We start from the raw sequence: 18,808 nt of genomic DNA, 5'->3' as shown, positions 1-18,808 counted from the left end.
TGAGAACCCCATGAACAGTATGAAAAGGCAAAAAGATAGGACACTGAAAGATGAACTCCCCAGGTTGGTAGGTGCCCAATGAGATAGTTGGATGGCATCACTGACTCAATTTGAGCAAGCTCGAGTAGTTGGTGATGGACAATGAATCCTGGCATGCTGCAGCCCACGGGGTTGTAAAGATTTGGACACAACTGAGCGACTGAACTGAACTGGACTATACAATCCATGGAATTCTCCAGGCCAGGACACTGGAGTGGGTAGCCATTCCCTTCTCCAGGGCATCTTTCCAACCCAGGGATTGAACTCGGGTCTCCGACATTGCAGGCAGATTCTTTTACCAGCTGAGCCACCAGAGAATCCCAAGAATACTGGAGTGGGTAGCCTATCCCTTTTCCAGGGGATCTTCCCGACCCAGGAATAGAACTGGGGTCTTCTGAATTGCCAGTGGATTCTTTTCCAGCTGAGCTACCAACCACAACCACAACAGTAAAACTGTGGCTTGGCCATGGGGGCCAGATCAAGATGGCATCTGTCATAGCCACACGCTGTCCCCCCTCCCTGCCCCCACCCCGTGAATCTCTAAGGGATGCTTTTCCCAGTGTAGACTGCCCATGGGGATGGCGACCGCTTGGGAGCCCTTAATATCACTTCCTGACAGTGGGTATCAGCCAAGACCATCCAAGAAGGCCTAACAGCATCAGGGAAGGGGCGGGCTCTCCACCTCTTTCCCCAGGAGTCTCGTTGATCTACACACATTTGCCCAACTTCCTTCCAGGAAGCTCCGCATACCAAAGGACATTGGGAAAGGCAATCTCTGCAAGACAGATATGTTTCTAATTTCTTTTATAGCTTTCCTCCAGGGACCCCGCGGGTATACGCCTCATAATTGCATCAGGAGGAGTGGCAACCTGGTGACTCTTCACTGAACAAAGATCTGCTTGAGGGTGATGTGTTCAGAAATGCCTCAACCTACATTTGACTAGACTTCATATTTTAAGTTGTATTAATCAAAAATTAAGCAACATATTATACAATCAAAAAACTCAAAATTTACAGGAGAATATACAGTGAAAATCAGGGTCCTTATTCTTCCTGTCTCTAGTCATCCAGAACTAACGTTAGTATTTCTTATATTTCTTCCCTTCTGATTATATAACACATATTCGAAGTGGTAAAGAATCCGCCTGCAGTGCAGAGACATGGGTTCGATCCCTGGGTAGGGAAGATCCCCTGGAGAAGGAAATGCAACCCACTCCAGGATTCTTGCCTGGGAAATCCCATGGACAGAGGAGCCTGGTGGGCTGTAGTCCATGAGGTCACAGAAGAGTCGGATAAAGTTGAGCAAGTGAACAGCAACAATATGTATGTAGATGACATGTAGACGATGTAGACATGTAGACATGTAGACGATGATGTATGACATATATACATATGCGTATATATGACATGATCATGTGTGTCTGACCTTCAGTTCAGTTTTCTTTTCTGTAAAATGGAAAATAGCCCTGGAAATCTTTGTTTGTGGTGGAGATAAAATGAAATAGCAGGGTACCTAAGTGACATAACACAGTAGCAATCAATGCAGCTGATATAAAACCCCACCCCTGCCCCTAGAGAGTTAGTTTCCTGTCACTTTTTCTCCCCAGTCCTCCAAGACACACCGTCATCCGCTAAACCAGCCTCTGCTCATCCTTCTTACCTTCAAGCAAGTGATGCAGAGCCTTGACCTGAGAGGAGGACTCTGTTGACGTCATCGCCTCCTGGGGGAACTGGAGGAGTCTGGGGGCAATCCTTTATCCATAAGGGAACCAATCACTGCTCTTGCCTCCGCCTCCAAGACACAGAAAAAACAAAATTAAAGGAAAAAAAAAATAGTTTGCTGCGGGAAAATAGTTTTGAAATGCTAATTGATGCGGTCTTGTCCTTCCAGGCAGTTCCTTCTAATCCATTAGATCCACCGGGTCTCCTGCCCTTAGGGAAGCTGGGGCACCGCAAAAAGAGCAGAGGGTAAAGGTTGCTTGCCTTTGTGGTTCCAGAACCATCAAGGCTTTATTTAAAGAGGAAGAAATGTGCCCAGACCATAAATCTGAGGGAGAGAGAGGAGGGAGGGAAAGCTTTCCAGCCTCAGACCAGAAAAGGGAGGCCTGGATGGGGGTGGGAGAAGGAGGATTTGGCCGCGGCGAGGGCGGGACCCCTATTTGGGGTTGTGCAAAGAACCTGCAGCTCTGCTGTTCAAATTGAGGCAGCCGTGGACCCACTGAGGTAGGGAGGTATGAGCTCTTGAAACGTGCTCATTCTACATTGAGACGGGCTGTGAGTCTAAGAAGACTTGATACAAATAAGAGGATGTATTTAGAATATCTCATTAATGACACAATGATTACATTTTGAAATGATAGTATTAGGGGGTAGGTATACTGTGTTTAAACATATTGCTAAAATCAATTTCACTTGCTTCTTTTCCTTCTAGAGGAACGGGTGAGCTGAGGATTACTCACACAGTGGAACGTTTTACAGAAGTGAAAGCAAATTGGTTTCTTTGTTTTAGAGAAGAGGAGCCACAGGCCAGAGAGGTGAACCCGAAATGACAAATGCCACTACGATAGGTAACGGAAAATCTGAATCTTGCGTCCAGGACTCCTGGGCTCTTAGTGCTTAGAAAAAAAAAAAAGAAAAACCTTTATTATTTAAAAACAATTTCAAATTTACAGGAAAATTCTGAAAATGGCACATAGCACCCCTATATACCCTTTATCTGGATTCACTCTTTAAAAAACCATTTGCCACATTCGCTTTGTTCTTCCATTTACGTAACTTTTTCCTGAATCCTCTGTGTGTAGATTGCTTATATGATCTCTTTTGGACTAACTCAGTGCTCTCGCCTGGAAATCCCATGGATGGAGGAGCCTGGTGGGCTGCAATCCATGGGGTCGCTAAGAGTCGGACACGACTGAGCGACTTCACTTTCACTTTTCACTTTCATGCATTGGAGGAGGAAATGGCAACCCACTCCAGTGTTCTTGCCTGGAGAATCCCAGGGACAGGGGAGCCTGGTGGGCTGCCGTCTACGGGGTCGCACAGAGTCGGACACAACTGAGCGACTTACCAGCAGCAGCAGCAGCAAGCCGGCTGCAGCCAGATGCCCTTCTCGTGTCTCGGGATCCCAGTGGTGTCCAATAAAGTCCTTCCCCAGTTGTGTCTTGCCTTTGTTTTACAATTCAGATTCCCCTTCAACATACAGCACTGTGTTTGGCACGGATTACCCGAATGGTAAGTATTCGCAGTATTAAATGTGAGTGAAAGTGTTCAGGTATGTCTGATTTTTTGCGACTCTATGGGCCGTAGCCTGCCAGGCTCCTCTGTCCATGGAATTCTTCAGGCAAGAAAACTGCAGTGGGTTACCATTCCCCTCTCCAGAGGATGTTCCTGACCCAGGGATCGAACCCGGGTCTCCTGCATTGCAGGCAGATTCTTTACCGTTTGAGCCAGCAGGGAAGGAGAAAGGAAGCAGTATTAAATAATGTTAGGTTAATCATATATTCAGGCTTCCCAAGTGGCACCAGTGGTAAAGGGCCCACCTGCCAATGCAGGAAACATAAGAGACCAATCCCTGTTCTTGCCTGGAGAATCCCTTGGACAGAGGAGCCTGGCGGGCTGCAGTCCAGAGGGTCACAAACAATCAGACATGACTGAAGGCACTTAGCACATGCCGCACACAATCGTATATTCACAACTGGTCTAAGGGGTTGAAAGGTATTTCTAAATTAGCCAGAGTCCTTTAGAAAGATGACCCAGGGCTGACTCACTCAAGGTTAAGAAAATGACTTTAAAACTGTTTCCCTGCCCCCGCCCCCTCCCCCAAACCACGTGTTTTTAAATGTGGCTTGGCAGCAAGTTGGTTGCATAAACCCTCCCCCGGAGCAAGGAAGGACTGGACAGCTGTCTCCACCTTGTGGCCGTATTTGGAATCACACATTCTGCACACCAAGCCCGTTTTCATTGCTCCAGCCAGTCTGTCAAGGCAGAAGAAATTCTGTTATTTTCCGGATCCTTGCAGCTGAGAAGGGGCAGGGCTTGAAGGAGGAGAAAGGACAAGACAACTCCCACTCAGCTTTGCAATGCCTCCATTGCCACTCCCATCCCTTGGGTATCACTGTGCTGAAAGAAAAGTCGATTCCTCCTCAACTTTGGCTTCTCTTGTTTGGTACCCAGCTGCCTTTTCCCAGTCCCTGGACTGTCCCCAGCCTGACTTCAGCAGGTCACAGGGAAGGGCAGTCACACCTCCTGTGGCTGATACAATGGGTCTGGGTCAGACAGAGCAGGTCTTAGGTCTCACCTCTGCCCAGACCCACTCCAGGATCTGGGACTGTCCCTCAAGGTCACTGAGACTCTGTTTTCTCATCCAGCGACGGCCCAGTGGCCCTTTAGGGCTCTCAGCCTCACCAGGCTCAGAAGCAAGCTCTTCTTTCTTTTTTCTTTTTAAGTAATAACTATTTATTTATTCTGAAAGAAATGGGAATACCAGACCACCTGATCTGCCTCTTGAGAAATTTGTATGCAGGTCAGGAAGCAACAGTTAGAACTGGACATGGAACAACAGACTGGTTCCAAATAGGAAAAGGAGTTCGTCAAGGCTGTATATTGTCACCCTGCTTATTTAACTTCTATGCAGAGTACATCATGAGAAACGCTGGACTGGAAGAAACACAAGCTGGAATCAAGATTGCCAGGAGAAATATCAATAACCTCAGATATGCAGATGACACCACCCTTATGGCAGAAAGTGAAGAGGAACTAAAAAGCCTCTTGATGAAAGTGAAAGTGGAGAGTGAAAAAGTTGGCTTAAACTCAACATTCAGAAAACGAAGATCATGGCATCTGGTCCCATCACTTGATGGGAAATAGATGGGGAAATTGTGGAAACAGTGTCAGACTTTATTTTTCTGGGCTCCAAAATCACTACAGATGGTGACTGCAGCCATGAAATTAAAAGACGCTTACTCCTTGGAAGGAAAGTTATGACCAACCTAGATAGCATATTCAAAAGCAGAGACATTACTTTGCCAACAAAGGTCCATCTAGTCAAGGCTATGGTTTTTCTTGTGGTCATGTATGGATGTGAGAGTTGGACTGTGAAGAAGGCTGAGCGCCGAAGAATTGATGCTTTTGTGCCGGGGACCAGCCCCGGCTGATCCAGGGTATTCGAAGGAGAGACGGCGTAGGCGAAGATCAGGAAACAATTGCTTAATTAAATGTTAATTAAGGATATAAAGAGTAATAGAATGAGGATAGCTCAGTAAAATTCAGTGAAGAAAAGAGGCTGAAATAAGGATAGCTCAGTGAGGAAATTCAGTGGAGAAAAGAGGCTGAATAATTCAGCCAGAAGGTAAGAGAAAGAACGACGTGGTGAGACCAAGTTTCGGTGAACAAGGCCCGCACTTTATTTTTCAAAGTAGTTTTTATACCTTAAGTTATGCATAGAGGATAATGGGGGAAGGGGTAGAGTCTTGCAGCAAACCAGGCTTTCTTCCTGCAAACTTATCATATGCAAAAGCTTAGGTGATTTGCATCATCTTCTGGCTCGGAGGCCTGTTAACATTTTAAGACCTTTTCTTCAGAAAACTTATTTTTCTCTAAAGGTGATTGGTCAGGAGCCACCCTCCAAAAGCATTAGATAAAGCTGCATTCCTACAGAGCAAAGGTGTGGTGGGCTATAACAAGAAAAAGAATTAACTCAAGGGTCCCAGGTTACAAACATTAAAGCTACTACTTACACCAATTATATTAATCAATACACTGCCAGGGACACAGCAGGCAAGGGATATGGAGACTTAGCAGCAAACATTGGCCCAACAAGTGAAAATCCCTTCACCAATACAATTTCTAATCGATCTTTTAACTACTCAAAAGAATCTGTGTTTAGACAGTTTAGAACATCTCCTGCCTCTCACAGTTGGGAGGCTCTGAACAATCACATGTGGCCGGAAAAACCTATTCAGGCAGACTAGAGGATTTCCAAAGGAGTTTGTAGGTTAAACACTGTCACACCCAGGAATTATTAACTGGAGCTGTAAGCTAACTCTTTTTTCAGAGAGGTAGTGGGGGACAGCCCCCCCGTAAAGTCAGAGGTGTAGGTGAAAGCACAAAGCAGAAAGTAGGCAGACTCTGGTTTTGGGGGTATATGCTCGAGAATTTCCAGGGGGACTCCTGAAGCTCGATCCCGCCTTTGCGTATGCCGAGCCTCCTTCCTCATGACCTTTGTCATGGGCGGAGTTCCTCACGCTGGCTACCGGCAGTGATAGAATTCCAGTTGAGCTATTCCAGATCCTGAAAAGTGCTGCACTCAATATGCAATATGCACTCAATATGCAATATGCCGGCTCCCGGCACTTTTGAACTGTGGTGTTGGAGAAGACTCTTGAGAGTCCCTTGGACTGCAAGGAGATCCAACCAGTCCATTCTAAAGGAGATCAGCCCTGGGATTTCTTTGGAAGGAATGATGCTAAAGCTGAAACTCCAGTACTTTGGCCACCTCATGTGAAGAGTTGACTCATTGGAAAAGACTCTGATGCTGGGAGGGATTGGGGGTAAGAGGAGAAGGGGACGACAGAAGATGAGATGGTTGGATGGCATCACTGACTCGATGGACGTGAGTCTGAGTGAACTCCGGGAGTTGATGATGGACAGGGAGGCCTGGAGTGCTGCGATTCATGGGGTCGCAAAGAGTTGGACACGATTGAGCGACTGATCTGATCTGATTTATTTATGGCTGGGTCCAGTCTTCACTGCAGCATGCGGGATTTTAGTCCCCAGACCAGAGATTGATCCTGCATCTCCAGTATTGGAAGATGGCATCTTAGCCACTGGATGGCCGGGAAGTCCCAGGAAGTTCTTCTTAAAGGCTCCTTCTGCCCTGCCCATCTGCCATCCACTTTGTTTGGTTGCCTCTGGGACTCCCTCCAGGCGGCCTTGACCTGGATTCTCAGTGTCTGAATTGTTGTCGTTGCTGTTCAGTTGCCTGGTCATGTCTGACTCTTTGCCACCCCAGGGACTGCAGCACGCCAGGCCTCCCTGTCCCTCACCATCTCCTGGAGTTTGCCCAGGTTCATTTCCATTGCATCGGGGATGCCACCCAACCATCTCATCCTCAGACGCCCTCTTCTCCTTCCGCCCTCAATCTTTTCCAGCATCAGAGACTTTCAAATCAGTCATCTTTTCACATCAGATGCCCAAAATACTGGAGCTTCAGCTTCAGCATCAGTCCTTCCAGTGAGTATTCAGGGTTGATCTCCCTTAAGATTGACTGGTTTGATCTCCTTGCTGTGCAAGGGACTTTCAGGAGTCTTCTCCAGCACCACAGTTCGAAGGCATCAATTCTTTGGCGTTCTGTCTTCTTTCCGGTCCAGCTCTCACAACCAAACGTGACCACTGGGAGGACCATAGCCTTGCCTAAGTTACTTGTCTGAAAGTTACTTGCTGCCATTTCTTTGCTATAACACTCTTCCCAGAACCTTTGAATTTGACCCTCAGGACTCTTGCCCTCCCCTTACAGGCTGCGAATCTGGGCCACCTGGAGCAAATGAGTCCATAACACACCCTAAAGCCCAGGCCATGGGCAGACCCTGGGTTCCCATGTGACTGGAGGAAAAGTGTAAAAAGCAAATGACAGCGTTCTCAGAACTGTTTAGAGTCGTCACGTGGACCCACCGAATAGAGGCCTTGAAGCAAAGAACATTCTCCCTGTAAGAGACTTACCTTCCTCCCTCTCCCTTTCCTCCCTTCCTTTCTTTCCTTCTGTCTTCCTTTCTCTCTCTTTCTTCCTCCTTCCCTCCCTGCCTTCCTTTCCTTTCTCTTTATCAGTAATTGTTAAGCAAATCTGCAAGGCACCAAGACCTTTATTTAATAGTTACAGGTGGGAGCATAGCTAGTCACCCTTAAAAGGTAAAACCCAACAGCCCAGGTTGGTTGATTTCTATGATGAAACAGCCCAGTCAACCTCAGCTGCCTTATGCAAGCTGTAATAACGTGTATTTACAAGTAATACATTAAAACAAGTGTAAGGATGCTGGCTGCACCAGCCAGGCAACTAACTGTTTAATAAGTGAAGTGAAGTGAAGTGAAGTGAAGTTGGCATCGGTTCATTTGTGTGTCAGTTGTTCAGTTCAGTTGCTCAGTCGTGTCCAACTCTGCAACCCCACAGACTGCAGCACGCCAGGCCTCCCTGACCATCACCAACTCCCGGAGTCTACTCAAACTCACGTGCATTGCGTTGGTGATGCCATCCAACCATCTCATCTTCTGTCGTCCGCTTCTCCTTCCACCGTCAATCTTTCCCAGCATCAGGGTCTTTTCCAATGAGTCAGTTCTTCTCATCAGGTGGCCAGAGTATTGGAGCTTCAGCTTCAGAATCAGTCCTTCCAATGAATATTCAGGAATGATTTCCTTTAGGATGGACTGGTTGGATCTCCTTGCAGTCTAAGGGACTCTCAAGAGTCTTCTCCAACACCACAATTCAAAATCGTCAATTCTCTGGGGCTCAGCTTTCTTTATAGTCCAACTCTCACATCCATACACGACTCCTAGAAAAGCCATAGCTTTGACTGCATGGACCTTTGTCAGCAAAGTAATACCTCTGCTTTTTAATGTGCTGTCTAAGTTGGTCATAGCTTTTCTTTAAAGGAGCAAGCGTCTTTTAATTTCATGGCTTTAATCACCATCTGCAGTGATTTTTGGAGCCCCCCAAAATAAAATCCCTCACTGTTTCCATTGTTTCCCCATCTATTTGTCATCCTTAGTGTGTTCAGCTCAGTTTAGTCGCTCAGTCGTGTCCGACTCTTTGCGACCCCATGAATCGCAGCACGCCAGGCCTCCCTGTCCATCATCAACTCCCGGAGTTCACTCAAACTCACGTCCATTGAGTCAATGATGCCATTCAGCCATCTCATCCTCTGTCGTCCCCTTCTCCTCCTGCCCCCAATCCCTCCCAGCATCAGAGTCTTTTCCAATGAGTCAACTCTTCACATGAGGTGGCCAAAGTACTGGAGTTTCAGCTTTAGCATCATTCCTTCCAAAGAAATCCCAGGGCTGATCTCCTTTAGGATGGACTGGTTGGATCTCCTTGCAGTCCAAGGGACTCTCAAGAGTCTCCTCCAACACCACAGTTCAAAAGCATCAGTTCTTTGGCGCTCAGCCTTCTTCACAGTCCAACTCTCACATCCATACATGGCCACAGGAAAAACCATAGCCTTCACTAGACAGACCTTTGCTGGCAAAGTAATGTCTCTGCTTTTGAATACGCTATCTAGGTTGGTCATAACTTTCCTTCCAAGGAGTAAACGTCTTTTAATTTCATGGCTGCAGTCACCATCTGCAGTGATTTTGGAGCCCCCCAAAATAAAGTCTGACACTGTTTCCACAATTTCCCCATCTATTTCCCATCAAGTGATGGGACCAGATGCCATGATCTTCGTTTTCTGAATGTTGAGCTTTAAGCCAACTTTTTCACTCTCCACTTTCACTTTCATCAAGAGGCTTTTTAGTTCCTCTTCACTTTCTGCCATAAGGGTGGTGTCATCTGCATATCTGAGGTTATTGATATTTCTCCTGGCAATCTTGATTCCAGCTTGTGCTTCTTCCAGTCCAGCGTTTCTCATGATGTTCTTGGCATAGAAGTTAAATAAGCAGGGTGACAATATACAGCCTTGACGTATTCCTTTTCCTATTGTCTGTGCAGGTGGCTAAATCTGGAAGGCAAGTGAAGAGGAGAAATGATGGTTATAAAGGAGCAGGGAGCTTGGATTGACGAGGGTCTCTAAGCACGTAACACTCAATAAACTGAATTCAAGGTGAAAGTCACCATCAAGACTCATAGATGCAGAGAACAAAAAAGTGGTTACCAGTGGGGAGAGGGAGGGGCAAGATAAGGGCAGGGGATTAAGAGATACAAACTTCTATGTGTAAAATAAATAAGCTACAAAGATATTGTAGCACAGAGAACAGAGCCACCATTCTATGATAACTATAAACGGAGTATAACCTTTAACACTGGTGAGTCACAGGTCTCCCTCGTGGCTCGGTGGTGAAGAATCTGCCTGCCGATGCAGGAGACACGGGTTTGATCCCTCATCCGGGAAGATGCCGCACACCGCAGAGCAACTAAGCCCGTTATAGCACAACTATTGAGCCTGTGCTCTGCAGCAAGAGCAGGCCACTACAATGAGAAGCCCAGAAACCACAAGTACAGGGTAGCCCCCGCTTGCCACAACTAGAGAAAAAAGCCCGCACAGCAACGAAGACCCAGCACAGCCAAAATAAATAAATAATTTTTGAAAAAAAACTTGTGAATCACTATATTACACACCCATAGCATATAATATTGCCCATCAACTATACTCCTATCATCCTCACTAAGACCAGAGCTGGACACTCAGCATCTTAGGAGCAATTTGGTGGATGTGTGTGTGTGTGTGTGTGAGAGAGAGAGAGAGACAGACAGAGAGACAGAGAGAGAGACACACACGCATAGAGGTTGAAGATGGGAGAGATCAAAATTCCATCCATCCATCCTTGGCCATCACAGGCCATGTTTTTATACATGTGTATAAAATATATCTGTGATTATAGCTGTTGAAAAAAACCCCATCAGTGGAACTTTCTTTTTTTTAAAGTCTTTACTGAATGTGCTACAATATTGTCTCTGTTTTATACTTTGGTTTTTTGGCCTTGAGGTACATGGGGTCTTAGCCCCCCGACCAGGGATCCAACCTGCACGCCCTGCATCGGAAGGCCAAGCCTTAATTATTGGACCAGCGCAGAAGTCCCTGGGAACCGTTTATTTCGATAGATACTGACAGGTTGCCCTTCAAAAGGCCTTGCCCTCTGACTTTCCCATTAAGAATACCCAGCAGAGCCCATTTCCCTTCACTCTTGCCCATCTTGGATATTTTCACACCTCTATTTTAATTTTCGTGTGATTGGAGACAATACTATCAATCTGCATTCCCTTACTTGGGAGTGACATCAAACCCATTTTCCCGTGTGGTGACCGTTTTAATTTCTTTTCCTGTAGCCTTCGCACTCTGCTCCAGGGTGGCAGACCCATGCATGCAGGGAGCACAGCCCAAGTTCACGTGCCCGAGGAAGCAGTCCACAGTCTCCATCGGGAGCTCCGGATGGCACCTGGCCAGGAAAGTGCCGATCACAGGACTTCCTGCCTTCCTGGGGCTCCGGCTTAGAGAGCTACATCCACCCCAACCCTTTTCACTGAAGCATCTTTCTTCCTGGGTACAGAGCTCCAGGGGGTCGAGCTCAGAAGGAACCACTCTCTACCCATAGATGTTTGAGGTACTAAGTCCTCCAACTCCAAATTCTCACCTGGCAGAGGCAACACAGCCTGGTCAGTGATTAGAGAGGCCCAGACCAGGTGTCAGGAAATGGGCCTCCTCTCCTGGCTTGGCGTCATGTGAGAAGTCGGGGCTGGCCGGGGTGGGATAGATCACGCGTCATCCATTTCACGGATGTTAAAACTGAGGCCCAAGGAGGTGAAGGGATGCACCCAAGCCTGCACTATTTGCACGGAGCCTGGATTCTGGCTCTAAAGAGACCTGAGTCTATTCTTTTTTTTTTCCTTTAATTGAAATACGGTTGATTTACAATGTTGTGTTCATTTCGGGTGGACAGTAAACTGAATTCCTTCACATGTGAAGTGGGGTGGAGAGTGGCCTTGCCCAGCAGCCAGAGTTATTGAGAAAAACAGGGCGGTGGATGTTGTGAAATGGGGTTTGCTCTCTTTGCACACGCAGTGCGTGTGTGTGCGTGTGGGTGTGTGACAATACGCTGTCACTGACCTGTGATGCAAGTTCCCTTCCCACCCCTAATCAGCGGGGTGGATGCTCTCTGACCTCCCTCCATGAACTTTTCTCCTTGTTGCTGAATTTTAGGCTCAGCACAGCAATTTAGGTCCATTTAGTCAAAGGTCTGTCTGGTCAAAGCTATGGTTTTTCCAGTGGTCATGTATGGATGTGGGAGTTGGGCCTATAAAGAAATTTGAGCACCAAAGAATTGATGCTTTTGAACTGTGGTGTTGAAGACCCTTGAGAGTCCTTTGGACTGCAAGGAGACCCAACCAGTCCATCCTAAAGGAGATCACTCCTGAATATTCATTGGAAGGACTGATGCTGAAGCTGAAACTCCAATACTTTGGCCACCTGATGCAAAGAACTCACTGGAAAAGACCCTGATGCTGGGAAAAACTGAAGGCAGGAGGAGAAGATGGTTGTCACGTCTCATGTCATGTCTCATCCTCTGTCAAGAGGATGAGATGGTTGGATGGCATCACCAACGTGATGGACATGAGTTTGAGTAAGCTCCGGGAGTTGGTAATGGACAGGGAAGCCTGGTGTGCTGCAGTCCATGGGGTTGCAAAGAGTCGGACATGAGTGAGCGACTGAACTGAACTGACAGCAATTTAAGTGGGGAGAGTGGGAGTGATGCTGAGATGAGATCAAGGAGAATGCATGTGAGCAGCTTGAGGGCCAGACCCAGCATACAGAAGGATGCACCAGTCCCCTTGGGATCACTCTGCCTCATGAAGTGGGCCACGGAGACCCTAGGGTTTCGTCTGGCTGGACCAATCTCCCCACGTGCACCTGAAGAGGATGGATGTAGAAGACGGTGCAGAGGCCTCCTGGTGTTACATTCCTTGTGTGAATTTACCCGGGCCTGGTCCTCATCCTTGCAAATCTAGAACCCAGACTCCAGCCAAACAGGCAGAAATGTTCAGACTCTACCACGGCTCAGCTCAAAGGATTCATTTGGGGGACAGTCCCTTCCGGAACCTGAATGTCTTGACCTCATGCCTCCAGGCAGGCTTCAGGGCCCCTCTCCAGTTTTCTGGTCTCAGTTATATGAGGAGTTGCCTAAATCATGAAATAGGCAGAAGGTAGTTCATAAGCCTGGGTTAGAACTGGCGTCACTCCGCTGGGGCATCTCCTTCTGCAGCCAGGCTGGCCTCAAGTGGCCCTCATCGTCTCTATCTGTCTTTGTGTTCCAAATATTCTGCAGTTGGCATCATGTTCTTTGTTCAAATAGAGTTTCTCAACCTTGGCTCTGTTTGTCTCCTTGGAGTGATTCATTTTTTATCTGTCTCCCAGGGTTAGCCTTTCTTAGCTAGACTTTTATTATTTTTCTTTTGTTTTTTTCCTACTTTTATTATAATGAGTTCTTTCTTCTTCTTCACCTTCTTCTTCATATTCTCCCATCTCTTCCCCCCACCCTTTCTTTTCTTCCCCCCCTTTTTTTTTTGGCCACACCATGCAATATGCGGGATCTTAGTTCCCTGACCAGGGATTGAACCCTCGCTCCTTTCATGGGAGGTGTGGATTCTTAACCACTGGACCTGTCGTGATAACCAAAAGCATCTTGGACATTGACAGATGTCACCTCATTGTCTCCGGTTGAAAACTTCTGGCTTAAAGGGTTTGCTTGACTTATTAAAGTTTGAAGTTGAGACTTCCCTGGCAGTCCAATGGTTAAGACTCCATGCTTCCACTGCAGGGGGCCTGGGTTCAATCCCTGGTCAGGGAACTAAGAGCCCCACAAGCCGTGAGGTTTGTTCAGAAAAAAAGAAAAGTGAAGTCAGATCATGACATTGGTCCTTTGAGCCTGGCAAATATTCCATGTGTCTTTCTAAACTCCCCCTCCCTACTGCCCAACACTGAGTTTTATTTTAAATGAACTCCTCCTCACAGGGCAGGCACCCACTCACGTACTGACACCCCCACATTGTCTGTCATTTCCTCATTCCTGTATTTATTAACTATTTACTAGGTACCAGGTGGTGTCCACACCGGGGATGGAGAAATAGACGAGATAAGCACGGTTCCTGCTTCCTGGCTTTCCTCTTCCTCATTCTGCTCATCAGCACGGAGAACGAGCATATGCGGGTGCCTGCCGTGCAGAGAGAGGTCTCAAGCTTTCTCGAAGTTTAATATGAAAAAGCCATCAGGAGACACTGTGTCTATATCTTCACCGCACACAGGACATTAGGAGGAGGGGGGCAGGGAAACCAGAGACAGAAGGTCACGCAGCGAAAGGACCACAGTCCACACATCCTGATCCCGCTGCAACGCTCTCTCTTTTTAAAAATATTTATTCGTTTTTGACTGTGTCAAGCCTTGCTTGCCACACGCGGGATCTCTGTTTCAGCGCTTGGGCTTCTCTCTAGTTGTGACTCGTGGACTCAGCAGTTGTGGCGAGCGGGTTTAGTTGCCCCGAGGCGTGTGGGATCTTAGCTTCCTGACCAGGGATCGAACACGTCTCCCCTGCGTTGGCAGGCAGATTCTTAACCACTGGACCGCCAGGGAAATCCCTACCATGTTTTTGGCACTCATTATTCAGGATTGGATGTGTTTGTCCCTATAAGATCAACCCCCAGGCTTTCTCAGGGCACCTTAGGAACCCAGGCTTAGCAAACGATGTGCAAATCCAAGGTGTGTTTTTTTTTTTTTTAGTCTAAAATCTTTATTTTTTAATCTGAAAGGGCCAAAAAGAGTTACCCAGGAGAGGAGAGACTAGAAAATCCTTACAGGATCCATCCTGATTTATCCTCAGAAATTCTTGGCTTCTCAGTATGATGTTTGATCATCTTAACTCTCTGACCCAACCCTGTCCCTAGTCTCATGTCCCCTCTTCCCACCATCCTGAGAAGCCCACCCCTCTCCATTTCCCCAAGCAGGGCTGGGGGCAGCCTCAGAATACTCCCTTTCCAGCTCTTGCGTGTCTTGATATAAAAACAGCAGCAAATCTCAATCTTATGTGGATTTTACCCCGGTGCCATTAAAATTTTTCTATTGGCCACCTTAAAAGGACTTTTAAAAAGTTGAAATTAATTTTAGTAGTATTACTCGATACACTGGAGAAGACTCTTGAGAGTCCCTTGGACTGCAAGGAGAGCCAACTAGTCCATCCTAAAAGAGATCAGTCCTGGGTGTATTGAAGCTGAAACTCCAATACTTTGGCCACCTGATACAAAGAGCTGACTCATTTGAAAAGACCCTGATGCTGGGAAAGATTGAGGGCAGGAGGAGAAGGGGACGACAGAGGATGAGATGGATGGATGGCATCACCGACTCAATGGACATGGGTTTGGGTAAACTCCAGGAGTTGGTGATGGACGGGGAGGCCTGGCGTGCTGCAGTCCGTGGGGTTGCAGAGTCAGACACGACTGAGCGACTGAACTGAACTGAACTGACTCGATACACTCAAAATACTATCATTTCAGTGATACTGGAGATATTTTAAATTCTTTTTTCCATAGCAAGTCTTCAACACCCAGTGTGCACTTGGCACTTGCAGCACACCTCAGGGCTGGCCAGCCACGACGTCACATGCTCCGTAGCCACAGGCATCCTGTGGCTGCCACATTGGTCTGGATGCTGGTTACCTGGCTCCCAAACCTCCAGCCCAGATCTCCTTGGTGTTTCTCTTTCCTCTAGTTTCTTCTCCCACCTCTTCCAGCTGTGTCTTAATTTCACTGATGCAGCAGTGACAGAAAACTCCTCGTACAGGGTTAAGAGCCTGATGCAAACCAGACTATGAGCTTTTGTCTTGGTAATGGAATAAGCAGAATGCATGCAAAGTTGTGTTTAAACTACAGAAAGTGTCCGTCCTCCTGACGCCCCATCACAGCCCCGTCCTGCCTCTGGCCAGCTGCCCTTCCCCTCCAAGGTTCCCACTTTTTCTCTTCGTAGTCAGGGTAATGCCCTAAATAAAAGTCTCCAAAGTGAAGAGTCTACCCATCTTTCTGGTTTGATGACTAGGGTATGATTAGCGCTGGATTTTTTTTCCTTCCCACATTTCCTTTATTGAGATTAGTTTGGGACTTCCCTGGTGGTCCAGTGGTTAAGAATGGCCTTGTATTGCAAGGGTATGCAGGTTCGATCTCTGGTCTGGGAACTAAGAGCCCACATGTTGTGGAGCAACAGAGATGACTGGCAGAGGAAGAGTGGGGGGAAGGGTAGTGCGCAGCAGCAAGGGGATGGGAGAGGGTTGCCCAGAGGGACCCAGGTTCCAGGGCCCCTCCCTGCTAACTCTCCCAGTTGAGTGTTAGGGGGAACTCAGGAAAGCCCCCAGAGGTGCATCTGGACTCCCCTTCTGGGAGGAACCTTGACTCCCAGCTTCACAGGAGGCAGGGTCCCCAGATAAGGACGGAAACAAAGCCAGCCATGAGGATCTGGGAAGTTGTGGGCAGGTGGAACAAAGCCAGGCAGACAAGCCAGTTGTGGGGAACGGAATTTCAGAGAATAGGTGAGCGAAGTGCTGAAAACTTATTCCTTTCGCCTCATTTATTAAGAAAACAGGGCTTCCCTAGTGGCTCAGATGGTAAAGAATCTGCCTGCAATGCAGGATACCCGAGTTCCATCCCTGGATCAGGAAGATCCCCTGGAGACGGGCATGGCTACCCACTCCAGTATTCTTGCCTAGAGAATCCCATGGACAGAGGAGCCTGGTGGGCTACAGTCCATAGGGTCGCAGAGTCGGACACAACTGAAGCGACTTAGCACACACTCATTAGGAAAACATCATTCAGGACGCATCCGTCATCAAGAAGAAAGCTCCCCAAGTCCTGGCTTGGGCTCCTGTTGCTTCTCCCGCCCCTGACTCGCTTCTCTCTGCTCTGGGTGAACTTCCTCTGTGGTTGCACAGATGCTCAGAAGTAAAGGCCCATGGAGAGGAGCTCACAGGGAAGGAGAAGTTGTGCTTTCCTCTAAAGAGCAATCCGCATCCGCTCTCTCTACCTCGGCCAACACTTGGTTACAGAACCCGTTAAAACCACACACGAGGAACCATCGGCGTCTCCAGCTATTGGAGGGCATGAGGGCTTGGGTACCAGGCTCTTGCTAGAAACACACTGGCTGGAAAATATCATCCCAGCTGTAGTGCTGACCTGCTTCATTTCTGTCTCTCTCCCTGCCCTGGAGAGTGGGCGTATTAGTCAAGTGTTGCCTGACAGCTTTCATTGGAACCCAAGAGGCAATTCCCAGAAGCATGAGTGTGTGTGTGATTGTATGTGTGTGTTTGTGTGTGCATGAGTGGGTGAGTGTGTGTGTGTGGCAGAGATGGGGTTCAGGACAGATAGGTGATGCCTACTTCAGTGGATTTTCTTTGATGACATTGTGTGAGTAACAACTCACCCACAGTTTCTCATAGAGATCAGGGGCTAAGTGAATATCAGCTGCAAAGCACTGTGGGGAAGTCACTGTCACCAGGTTTGCAACCACCAACGGCCCCTCAGCCACCTGAGCCGAGGAGGCAGCTGGACTCTGGCTCTGCCTCCTGCAGAGCAGAGCTGCTATGTCACCTGAATCTGTCTGGTTGGATCTTCGGAAGGCTGGATCCAGGACGTATTCACAGAGGAGGGGACTCGGGAGCTGGAAGACTGTGGGTTCCCAACGGGGTGACTTGGAGTCTTCAGTCAGCTCAGCTCAGTCTCTCAGTCGTGTCCGACTCTTTGCGACCCCATGGACTGCAGCATGCCAGGCCTCCCTGTCCATCACCAACTCTGGCTCAAATTCTGTTCTTTCTGGGAACTTGCAGGCCCATCACTGACCAGAACCCTAAACCAAGTGCAAAGAGTGAGAAGGTTTCTCATTGGCCAAAGGACAAAGAGAGGGGACTAGAGAACCCCTGCGGAGGTGGGAGAGGGGAGGCCCCAGCCACCTTACTGGGGATGGGGAAGATTCCCTTCTCCTTTACCCTCAGTTGAGGCATCTTCTGGTGGCCTCTCAGGGCTGAGAACCAGGGCCCGCCTATTAGGACAAAGGGCAGGATTGATGGGTCTTCACAGGCGTTCAAAAACATTCCACATAGAACTAGGGAATGGAATGTGGTTGGCGGTGGGGAGGGGCTGGAGGGGGTGGGGAGGAATAGGAGAGGCTGGTCAAAGGGCACAGACTTCCAGGTCTGAGATGAGTAAATCTGGGCTCTAAGAGTATGGGGACTTCAGCTCATCAGACTGTGCTGTATCCTGGGGATTTGTAAGAGGGTAGATCTCATGTTCTCATTGCACAAAAAATATTAAAACTGATTTAAAAAAATAAGTGTGTAAAGTGGTGACTGTGTTAACTTGATTGGGATACTCATTTCACAATGTGTATGTATCTTAAATTAGCACATTTTAAAAAATCACATTTACACCTTAAATATAGTTGCTGTTGAGTCACTTGGTTGCGTCCACCTCTTTGGGACCCCATGGACTGTAACCCACCAGGCTCCTCTGTCCATGGGATTTTTCAGGTAAGGATACTGGAGTGGGTTGCCATTTCCTTCCCCAGGGGATCTTCCCGAACCAGGGATCGAACCTGCGTCTCCTGCATTGGCAGGCGGGTTCTTTACCACTGAGCCCCCAGGGAAGCCCGGTAACGCTGGGGGAACAGCCAAAGGGAAACGTTCCAAACGTGTGTCTGTCCGCGTGCTTGCCTGCCTAGGTGTGGAGGGACTCGTCTCAGGCGGAGGTGTTTCTCCTCAGTGAAGTGCGGCTGCCGCTGGTGTGAGGACCGTGGCCCGTGACGCAGAGAGCCCGAATCCCAGAGCGTCCTTGACGCAAGTGAGGCGCTTCAAAGAGGCCGCTGTCCCTCAGGCATTTTAAATTATTATGATGATTTTAAAGAACATAACTTTTTTTTTAACTGTTGAGCCGCACAGCATGTGGGATCCTAGTTTCCCCACCAGGGATGGAACCCGCGGCCCCTGCAATGGAAGCTCAGAGTTCTAACCACTGAGCCAGCAGGGAAGTCCCCGAGGACATCAC

Source organism: Bos indicus x Bos taurus, chromosome 19, assembly GCF_003369695.1.
Source record: "Bos indicus x Bos taurus breed Angus x Brahman F1 hybrid chromosome 19, Bos_hybrid_MaternalHap_v2.0, whole genome shotgun sequence".
NCBI classification, from domain to species: domain Eukaryota; kingdom Metazoa; phylum Chordata; class Mammalia; order Artiodactyla; family Bovidae; genus Bos; species Bos indicus x Bos taurus.
Note: the sequence above shows the minus strand (reverse complement) of the source record.